Source organism: Amia ocellicauda, chromosome 7 (assembly GCF_036373705.1).
Source record: "Amia ocellicauda isolate fAmiCal2 chromosome 7, fAmiCal2.hap1, whole genome shotgun sequence".
Lineage (NCBI taxonomy): Eukaryota > Metazoa > Chordata > Actinopteri > Amiiformes > Amiidae > Amia > Amia ocellicauda.
In genome coordinates, this window is record NC_089856.1 from 40,493,718 (window position 1) to 40,503,535 (window position 9,818).

Consider the following 9,818-nt stretch of genomic DNA (forward strand, 5'->3'; position numbering starts at 1 on the left):
TCTGTCCCAGATACGGCCTCCTGTCTTGACCAGTGATGTTCCCCACAATAAAGTTATATCAACATTTCTTTGTGTTCTAGGTAAGTTGGTATTGTGATTTTATTTGTATTTAAATATCAGCTACAGACATTTATAAATAATAACAAACTTTTAAATTAATAGAACCGTTACTTACCTCTGCACTCTAACCATGATTGAGAAAAAATATATACATATATACAGTACTGTGCAAACGTTTTAGGCAGGTGTGAAAAAATGCTGTAAAGTAAGAATGCTTTCAAAAATAGACGTGTTAATAGATTATATTTATCAGTTAACAAAAAGCAAAGTGAGTGAACAGAAGATAAATCTACAGTGAGGGAAAAAAGTATTTGATCCCCTATCAATCAGCAAGATTTCTGGCTCCCAGGTGTCTTTCATACAGGTAACGAGCTGAGATTAGGAGCACTCTCTTAAAGGGAGTGCTCCTAATCTCAGCTCGTTACCTGTATAAAAGACACCTGTCCACAGAAGCAATCAATCAATCAGATTCCAAACTCTCCACCATGGCCAAGACCAAAGAGCTGTCCAAGGATGTCAGGGACAAGATTGTAGACCTACACAAGGCTGGAATGGGCTACAAGACCATCGCCAAGCAGCTTGGTGAGAAGGTGACAACAGTTGGTGCGATTATTCGCAAATGGAAGAAACACAAAATAACTGTCAGTCTCCCTCGGTCTGGGGCTCCATGCAAGATCTCACCTCGTGGAGTTTCAATGATCATGAGAACGGTGAGGAATCAGCCCAGAACTACACGGGAGGATCTTGTTAATGATCTCAAGGCAGCTGGGACCATAGTCACCAAGAAAACAATTGGTAACACACTACGCCGTGAAGGACTGAAATCCTGCAGCGCCCGCAAGGTCCCCCTGCTCAAGAAAGCACATGTACAGGCCCGTCTGAAGTTTGCCAATGAACATCTGAATGATTCAGAGGAGAACTGGGTGAAAGTGTTGTGGTCAGATGAGACCAAAATCGAGCTCTTTGGCATCAACTCAACTCGCCGTGTTTGGAGGAGGAGGAATGACCCCAAGAACACCATCCCCACCGTCAAACATGGAGGTGGAAACATTATGCTTTGGGGGTGTTTTTCTGTTAAGGGGACAGGACAACTGCACCGCATCAAAGGGACGATGGACGGGGCCATGTACCGTCAAATATTGGGTGAGAACCTCCTTCCCTCAGCCAGGGCATTGAAAATGGGTCGTGGATGGGTATTCCAGCATGACAATGACCCAAAACACACAGCCAAGGCAACAAAGGAGTGGCTCAAGAAGAAGCACATTAAGGTCCTGGAGTGGCCTAGCCAGTCTCCAGACCTTAATCCCATAGAAAATCTGTGGAGGGAGCTGAAGGTTCGAGTTGCCAAACGTCAGCCTCGAAACCTTAATGACTTGGAGAGGATCTGCAAAGAGGAGTGGGACAAAATCCCTCCTGAGATGTGTGCAAACCTGGTGGCCAACTACAAGAAACGTCTGACCTCTGTGATTGCCAACAAGGGTTTTGCCACCAAGTACTAAGTCGAAGGGGTCAAATACTTATTTCCCTCATTAACATGCAAATCAATTTGTAACTTTTTTTAAATGTGTTTTTCTGGATTTTTTTGTTGTTATTCTGTCTCTCACTGTTAAAATACACCTACCATTAAAATTATAGACTGATCATTTCTTTGTCAGTGGGCAAACGTACAAAATCAGCAGGGGATCAAATACTTTTTTCCCTCACTGTACATCAAATCCATATTTGGTGTGACCACCCTTTGCCTTCAAAACAGCATCAATTCTTCTAGGTACACATTCTTCTTGCACACAGTTTTTGAAGGAACTCGGCAGGTAGGTTGGCCCAAACATCTTGGAGAACTAACCACAGCTCTTCTGTGGATTTAGGCAGCCTCTGTTGCTTCTCTCTCTTCATGTAATCCCAGACAGACTCGATGATGATGAGATCAGGGCTCTGTGAGGGCCATACCATCACTTCTAGGACTCCTTGTTCTTCTTTACGCTGAAGATAGTTCTTAATTACTTTTGCTGTGTGGGGTTGTTGTCATGCTGCAGAATACATTTGGGGTCAATCAGATGCCTCCCTGATGGTATTGCATGATGGATAAGTATCTGCCTCTACTTCTCAGCACTGAGGAGAACATTCATTCTGACCAAATCCCCAACTCCGTTTTCAGAAATGCAGTCCCAAGCTTGCAAGGAAGCTCCACCATGCTTCACTGTTGCCTGCAGACACTCATTTGTGTACCGCTCTCCAGCCCTTTGGCGAACAAACTGGCTTATATTTCAAATTTGGACTCATCAGTCCAGAGCACCTGCTGTCTTTTTTCTGCACCCCAGTTCCTGTGTTTTCGTGCATAGTTGAGTCGCTTGGCCTTGTTGCCACGTCGGAGGTATGGCTTTTTGGCCGAAAGTCTTCCATGAAGGCCACATCTGACCAGACTTCTCCGGCCAGTAGATGGGTGTACCAGGGTCCCACTGTTTTCTGCCAATTCTGAGCTGATGGCACTGCTGGACTTCTTCCGATTGGACATGATGCGTCTTTCATCTGCTGCAGACCACTGCGTCTACGGTCCTCAACGTTGTCCTTTTCTTTGTGCTTCTTCAAAAGAGCTTGGACAGCACATCCGGAAACCCCTGTCTGCCTTGACATTTCTGCCTGGGAGAGACCTTGCTGATGCAGTATAACTACCTTGTGTCTTGTTGCTGTGCTCAGTCTTGCCATGGTGTATGACTTTTGACAGTAAACTGTCTTCAGCAACCTCACCTTGTTAGCTGAGTTTGGCTGTTCCTCACCCAGTTTTATTCCTCCCACACAGCTGTTTCTGTTTCAGTTAATGATTGTGTTTCAACCTACATATTGAATTGATGATCATTAGCACCTGTTTGGTATAATTGTTTAATCATACACCTGACTATATGCCTACAAAATCCCTGACTTTGTGCAAGTGTACCTAGAAGAACTGATGCTGTTTTGAAGGCAAAGGGTGGTCACACCAAATATGGATTTGATTTAGATTTTTCTTCTGTTCACTCACTTTGCTTTTTGTTAATTGATAAATACAATCTATTAACGTCTATTTCTGAAAGTATTCTTACTTTACAGCATTTTTTCACACCTGCCTAAAACATTTGCACAGTACGGTATATATTGTGTCAGTGTTTGCTTGGAGATCATGAGACAAATGTGACAAGGCTTTGTTAAACATAACTATGTAACTTGTACTTTTTAAATGAGCTACTTTTTACTTTTATGTGAGTAGTTTTTTATACCACTACTTTTACTTCTACTTCAGTAAAAGTTCATCAAAGTAACAGTACTTCTACTTGAGTAGGATTTTTCAGTACTCTTTCCACCTCTGGTGACACGTGACAGTAATTTCACAGCCTTTGCAAGTCATCATCGGATCATAGGATCTGTGTACTCATGTGGATAAAAGTTGCTTTGGAAGTGGCTTTTATGAATGTGTTTTGTTGTATAGGTATAAGAATGTTTGGATGTTCCTTTTTTTAACCTTCGTACCCTTTCGATAGATACACTGAATGTTATGTTATTTTAGATTTATAGTCTTACTACTCATAGAAATTACTTTTACATGCATACACATCTTTTTAAAAGCAATTTTACTCAATACCAAACTATTTGCATCATAAAAGATTTGCTGAGCCAAATCACTCAGTGCCATCTGTGGCACTCCTAGTTCACTTGCACATTTTTTACATGCTGTGGTTTTGTTCTACCTTTCCTTTATTTGGTGCTTATATAACCACAGAAGAAATGGAACATACCCAGAAATTATTGCATATTTCAGCAAAGACATTTTGCAAGTACTGCACTGTTGAGTAGCACTAGTTTAGTTTGTAGGGCTTCAGCAAAGTGGCAATACTGGCAGATAATTTGCATTGAATCTGTCACTTCCACAGTTTGGTTCACTGTTTTGAGCGGGTCATTTCCAAGTGAACCAGAATGTTCACATTGCAAACAGTTAGCAGAGCAATGTCACAAATGTGCCGAGTTTGCTCTCACATAAACCAAGTGGTGCAATCCTGGTGCAATCACGTCATTCAGAAGATTCGCTTATAGGTCAAAACCAATTGAACTGCACTTCAATCCACATCAAACCAAAGGTGTGAATAGCCCCAAAGCATGTTTTGAGATATATCAATATTTCCTGTGGGAATTTAATAAATGTTCTGCAATGTAGAGACTCTGTCTTCGCTTAAGGTTCCATGTGGTTTTGATGCCACCTAGTGGTTTATTTACCTACCTGAAAGTGCATTATTGAGTAGCGTGGTGTAATTGTCCTATTGGTTGGAGAGCGATTACTATAAAAGGTCAAAGAGAATCCTCCATTTTGTAGTTGACATACTTGATTTACTTACATGAACATTGCATCTCCTTGCACGAGAATAACAGAACAGTAGCATACTAAACAGACCCCGAAAATATCATGCTTGTTACAGCACCTTTTTTGTTTTCAAAATTACATTTTGGACATTTGAAATGCACACAAATGTTTGAGGTATTAACTGAACTGTATATAATTGTACTATATAATCTACTGTCTGTATTAAATTATGTTAATTGTGATGTTAAATTTCTTGTGTATATGTTTATATTAAAAAATCTTAAATGTAGTAGTATACGAATTAAAGGTATGCCATATATATACTAGGGCAGTATTGTTTGTCTATACGGGGTCAACTGGCACACTATGTGGATCTTTACTCACCACACCAACATCTGGTCCATCAGACCATGTTCACTTTTATTTCCACATCCCAATATCTCCATTGTACAGGAAGTATTTCTGCTGTGACAGAAAAGCACTTGAGTTCTGTTTCCTTCAATTCACCTGAGGCATTTGCAGGTCTGGTTCAAGTGCTTGTCACTAAAGCTTCTTGGCAGGCACTCCAATTGTGGTGGACCCCATCAAATCTGACCCTCGGGGTAAGCCTAAGACTAATACACAACTGGTAAGTTTTGATAATGGACACCTCAATTGAAGGTTGGTTGCAGGACTGTCTAGAACAGGAGAAGAGTCTGTGGGATGTGGATGGAGCCCCAGAAGGGCCCCATTGTAACTCCGGAAAGTGTTTCTGTGTCAGTGTGAACAATGTGCCAATTTGGATGGACAAAACCTTCATTGTGGCCTACATCAACAGACGAGGACGATTGCAGATGCCGACATTCATTTGCCTGGCTAGGTTCACACTTGACTACTTACGGTAAGAACTGTTCACCTCCTGGGTCTGTGGAACACAGTAGTGGACCTCCTGTCCAGGGGGGTCCCCTGGCCTGTGAGTGGCGTCTTCACCCACAGATGCAGTGCATTCGGGACTGTTTTAGTTGGGTGAGTGTAGATCTCTTTGCATCCCAAGAATTTGCTCACTGGCCACTGTGGTTCTCCCTCCAAGACCCAGAAGGCCTATTGGGGATCAATTTGCTGGCCAACAGTGCATGGTCTCCTCTGTGGCTTCCCTGCATTCCCGCTCCTCATGGCTGTGCTGGACAAGGTCATGAGAGAGAGAGCGACAGTGCTGCTGATTGCTCTTTGATGGCCTCAGAGACCATAGTTCTCAGTCCTTGTCCTGCTTCTCTGCAAGGATCCCTGGTGGAAAGCGCACAGTGCATTGTGGCATCCAGACCCCAATTCCAGCTGAGGGTCAGGCCCCTGAGTGGGTGGGGGGGGTTTGCATTGGCCGAAACCTGTTTTCTGACAAAAGTTATTTCCCAGTTCCATGTGAATCTGGCAGTGGACATGATGCCTTTCCATCCTTCCCCCGTCTTGTCAGAGGATGAACATAATGTGCACTTGTTTCGACCTATTAAGACATTGCTACATGAACTATGGGTGCCTCTAAAATGGGCATATTATCTTTTCATACAATAAACTTTAAGAGTAACTGAATGACAAGTCAGTTAAATGAATGTGTGTATCTATACATATACGTACACACACACATATGTTAAGGTACACAGAATTTAAACAATTAATTATTATTTTTTTAATGAATTTTTCAGCAGTATAGAAAGAAAATATAAATTTAATTACTAAATGAGTTACCCATTGCCACAAAATAGGACCTCTGGGCTCTACTACTACACTTAACTTGTTGATGTCTCACAATCAATTTTGAATTAATCCCAGACTTTTTTGACATAATTCTGATATTGAAAATGTCCAAATATCTAAAATAATCATTCTAAATATTAATAAATTTTGAAATATACCCAGAACACCACAGACAGACACATTTATTAATACACATTTATTTTAACATTTAACATTAACTATGTTTACAAAGATGTTGCTGAGCTATATCAAATAATTCATTTCCAGAAGCAACCTATATGTCAATAGCGCATTGTATTACTTCACAGTTCAACATTTTAGAAATTTTAGTTTCACAATACAGTTTGCTTCATATGGTTCAAGAATGGCTTTCTGTGCAGCTCTGTGTCTTATTGTCCTCCCAATTACAAGATGTTGAAAGATCCAGATTATTAAACCATTTACTGCTTTCTATGTGCCTCGGAGCCAGAGGTTTCTGGCCAAAAATCTCAGCATTGCCCTTGAAAGGTGCGCTTTCATTCCTACCTGTCCCTTCTAAAATAACACCAGAGAACATCAGTAACCCCCCATAACTGTCCTGGATGAGCCTCGTTCTGCACAATGAGTGTGGAGAGGTCATAAATGAGTACCGCCACACTGATGTCAGAGGAAATACGACTCCATACAACTCTCCCATTAAAATAATAACCTTGGTTGTTGTGATGGTAGACGTACACGGGGCCTTCAAGCATGGATTCCCAACAATTCTGGCTGACAGTGCATTGTTCTTGTCCCAGATGCCACAGTCCAGTCTAATGGGCCACAACTCAACCTGTACACGGCACAGGGAACCTTTCCCAGGTTTAATAACCTTGTTTTATAACTGCAGGGGGGGTCAATAAAAAGTGACTTTCTAGTAACTTAGTGTCTGTCTGCGCGTCTGTAAGAGACACAGATTGCTAATTGCTTCCTTGAAACACAGTGAGTGCACAGCAGGCCAGTGTGCAGCCACCACCGTGGATTATCCTGGGCCTGTGCGTCAGAGAGGCTGGGCAGGATCAAGTCTCAAGGAGAGTCCCTAATCCCTCCAGCAACCCAGCTCCCACAAGGCAGCCTCCAACTCACCTACATGAATTACAACTAAAGTGGTTTCACACCATAGGTGATTCAAACTTTGTTTTTATTATTATTACAGTTACTTGTGCTACATTATTGACAACACATGGTTGGTTCCATGTGCAGGAGTCCAAATCCAGCCATTCTGCAGTTTTAATCTGTCTGCTCCTTGGCTTTAAAGCTGTTATCGTGTGGCAGCTTTGTGGAAACTTACCCCCACCGCATACAATCCCCCTGGAGAGAGAGAGAGAGAGAGAGAGCTGCAGTGCAGTATAGCATCATGGCCTAAATAACTTTGCCAGTCATATTTTCAAATCCCCTTTAAACCGATTAGCACATTGAACGCACAGCGATGCGTTTTGGTTGCCTTTGTGTTATTCCAGTTATTTGAGCGATCCACACCTGGCACTGGAGCCCATGCAGATGCCCCAGCCTGGGCACCACTAGTGGACATTACAATGATATAAGCGCCTACCGAGACATTAGTGAAAAATACAAACACGGGCATAGATAAATACGCTGGAAATGTCCATTCTATTTGTTGGCACCATTCTGTTTTTAAATGCATGAAGTTTCACTTTTGTTTAGGGGGGAAAAACAAATAAACAATACCCCACTGGTTTCCATCATTAATCATACATGCATGCACACACACATAATTAAATAAGTGCATGTTTAAAATGCATGCTTCCTTCTCTTTATCTACAGAATAGACAAAACCTAAAAAACACCATTTAATTACAGATTTTTTTTTGTGTGCGTTAATTTTAGAATAGCGAATCATTTCTACATAGAAAAAGACGAACTTTAAACACGTTATGCAAAAAACTTTAATAATATACCGCATGCATTACTTTGGGAGAAGCTGCAGTCTTTTCAGATGCGGGGAAAGTATCCTGTCCTGCAAGACGATCCCGTTAATTTAATTAGCCTACATGAATCAAGAAGAATAGAATGCTGCATTCAATTATCAGGCCACACGCGTGATCTTGTACACGTTGCAATGTGATTTAATTGATCAAAAACAATGAAAGAAACAAAGGAGAAAAAAAAAAACAAAGTCATCCCGCACAGGACACGCAAAATGGAGTTGCGGCCATTGCTCTGTCATGGCGCCGCAGCCTCACACGCCGTGCGTCGTTATCCTCCACAGCGCCCTGCACGGCGCAACAAAGACGGCCTGTTGTTCCTCCATGACAGGACGGCGCAGAAGCTGCTTCTTCTAGCGCTACGAAATGGCGGACCAAGGTGGAGACTGGCGTGTCAGAGAAATGACACCAGGCTGCCGCAGCTACAGCCAAATCCCGGAGCCGAGCTGCGGGCCCGGGAGCGGATTTGCGGCTGGCTGCGCTGCTGTGACGGCCGGGCCGGCATGCAGCTCCCCGGCTCTGCTTTCGTCAGTCCATCCTATCTTAGTCAGTGCAATGTTTACAACCCGAAACATATTGCATGCCCTGTGTTTCTGATTTGTTTGTTTTCCAAGAGGAAAGCAGATTTCCTAGTCTGCAGAGAGTCATGCTTTAGGTTCTAGGAGTCTATCTGATTTAAACCAACAGCACTGAAATACAGGGAATCTGCTGCAGGAAAAATACAAGACACTGGGGTATGTGTTCAAGCACAGTAATAAAATGCATTTGCGCAAAAGCACTGATGGGTCATTTAGCAGGTGTCAGAGGGGTAAACTAGCCATCTCAATCTGACAGGGTTTGAAGTGTGCCCCTCCTGCTCTGAAGCTGGTGTCAGATCACCTTGGCTCCTATAAAACACTACAGGCCAGTAGTTGGTCTGCTCTACAAAAGGTGACCTTTTAGGAATCTTCTGGACAGATATGCAGGACACTCAGCTGTTGCTCCTGGTGTTACGTTATTAGGTTGGAAAATGTTCATCCTGGAAGCGCTGTGCTTAATTTACAGTTTCCGCAGGAAAGGAGAGTGTAAATGTTCAGCAATAAACTTTCTGCAAGCCCATTTTCTATTTAAACCAAACCCCAGTCTGGGCAGTAAACTGAAGGAGTGGGAGTGAAAGGAATGTGTGTTGTTCGAGCTCATGTCCATACATGCAGTGTTCCTAGTGCCGGGGAAAAATAAGTGAAGCATTCTGCTCTTTCCTGAAATGAAGGCTCTTTCTGACGGCGTCTGTTTCTCTCCTGGGCGTACTTCCACCAGACAATCTCGCCCTTCTGCACTGCTGACTCGTCTCATGTAAATTAATGCAATTGATACTCTCCTACCACGTTTCATCATTTAGTCAGGCTATTCAAACACGTATAACTAAAGTGTCAGTATATTGCCTGCTGGAAATGACTATATAGCTGACAAGTAGTCAAATCAATTCTCTTAACTTCCTTTAAAGGCATTATTAGAAAAATACATAGTTTCATATAAAATAGTCCCCAAAAAAGACAATCTACTCCTGCTTCTGTTACTTGGGAGCCTGGTGTGACTGTTCTCTCTGAGAGCCACCGACACTGCGGTGGTAACTGGGGCAGCTGGTGCCTGGAAAGATGTGAAATTTTACCTTGCTATTGATGTTGACACGCAGCTGCCAGAACCAGGCACAGCCTTCTGGAACACCAGCTGCGTTCCAGAACAGAGGTAGTGATGAAGTC

The 9,818-nt window shown here is 42.6% G+C and overlaps 1 long non-coding RNA gene across 1 annotated transcript; it reads right to left on the bottom strand.

The window, feature by feature from the left end:
* Window positions 1-6,294: 6,294 nt before the first annotated feature.
* Window positions 6,295-9,597, bottom strand: LOC136753470 (uncharacterized). Its single transcript, XR_010817436.1, has 2 exons — window positions 8,065-9,597; window positions 6,295-7,444 (listed from the first exon to the last, which is right to left on the bottom strand). It is a non-coding gene; the product is annotated as an uncharacterized LOC136753470 (long non-coding RNA).
* Window positions 9,598-9,818: the final 221 nt, after the last annotated feature.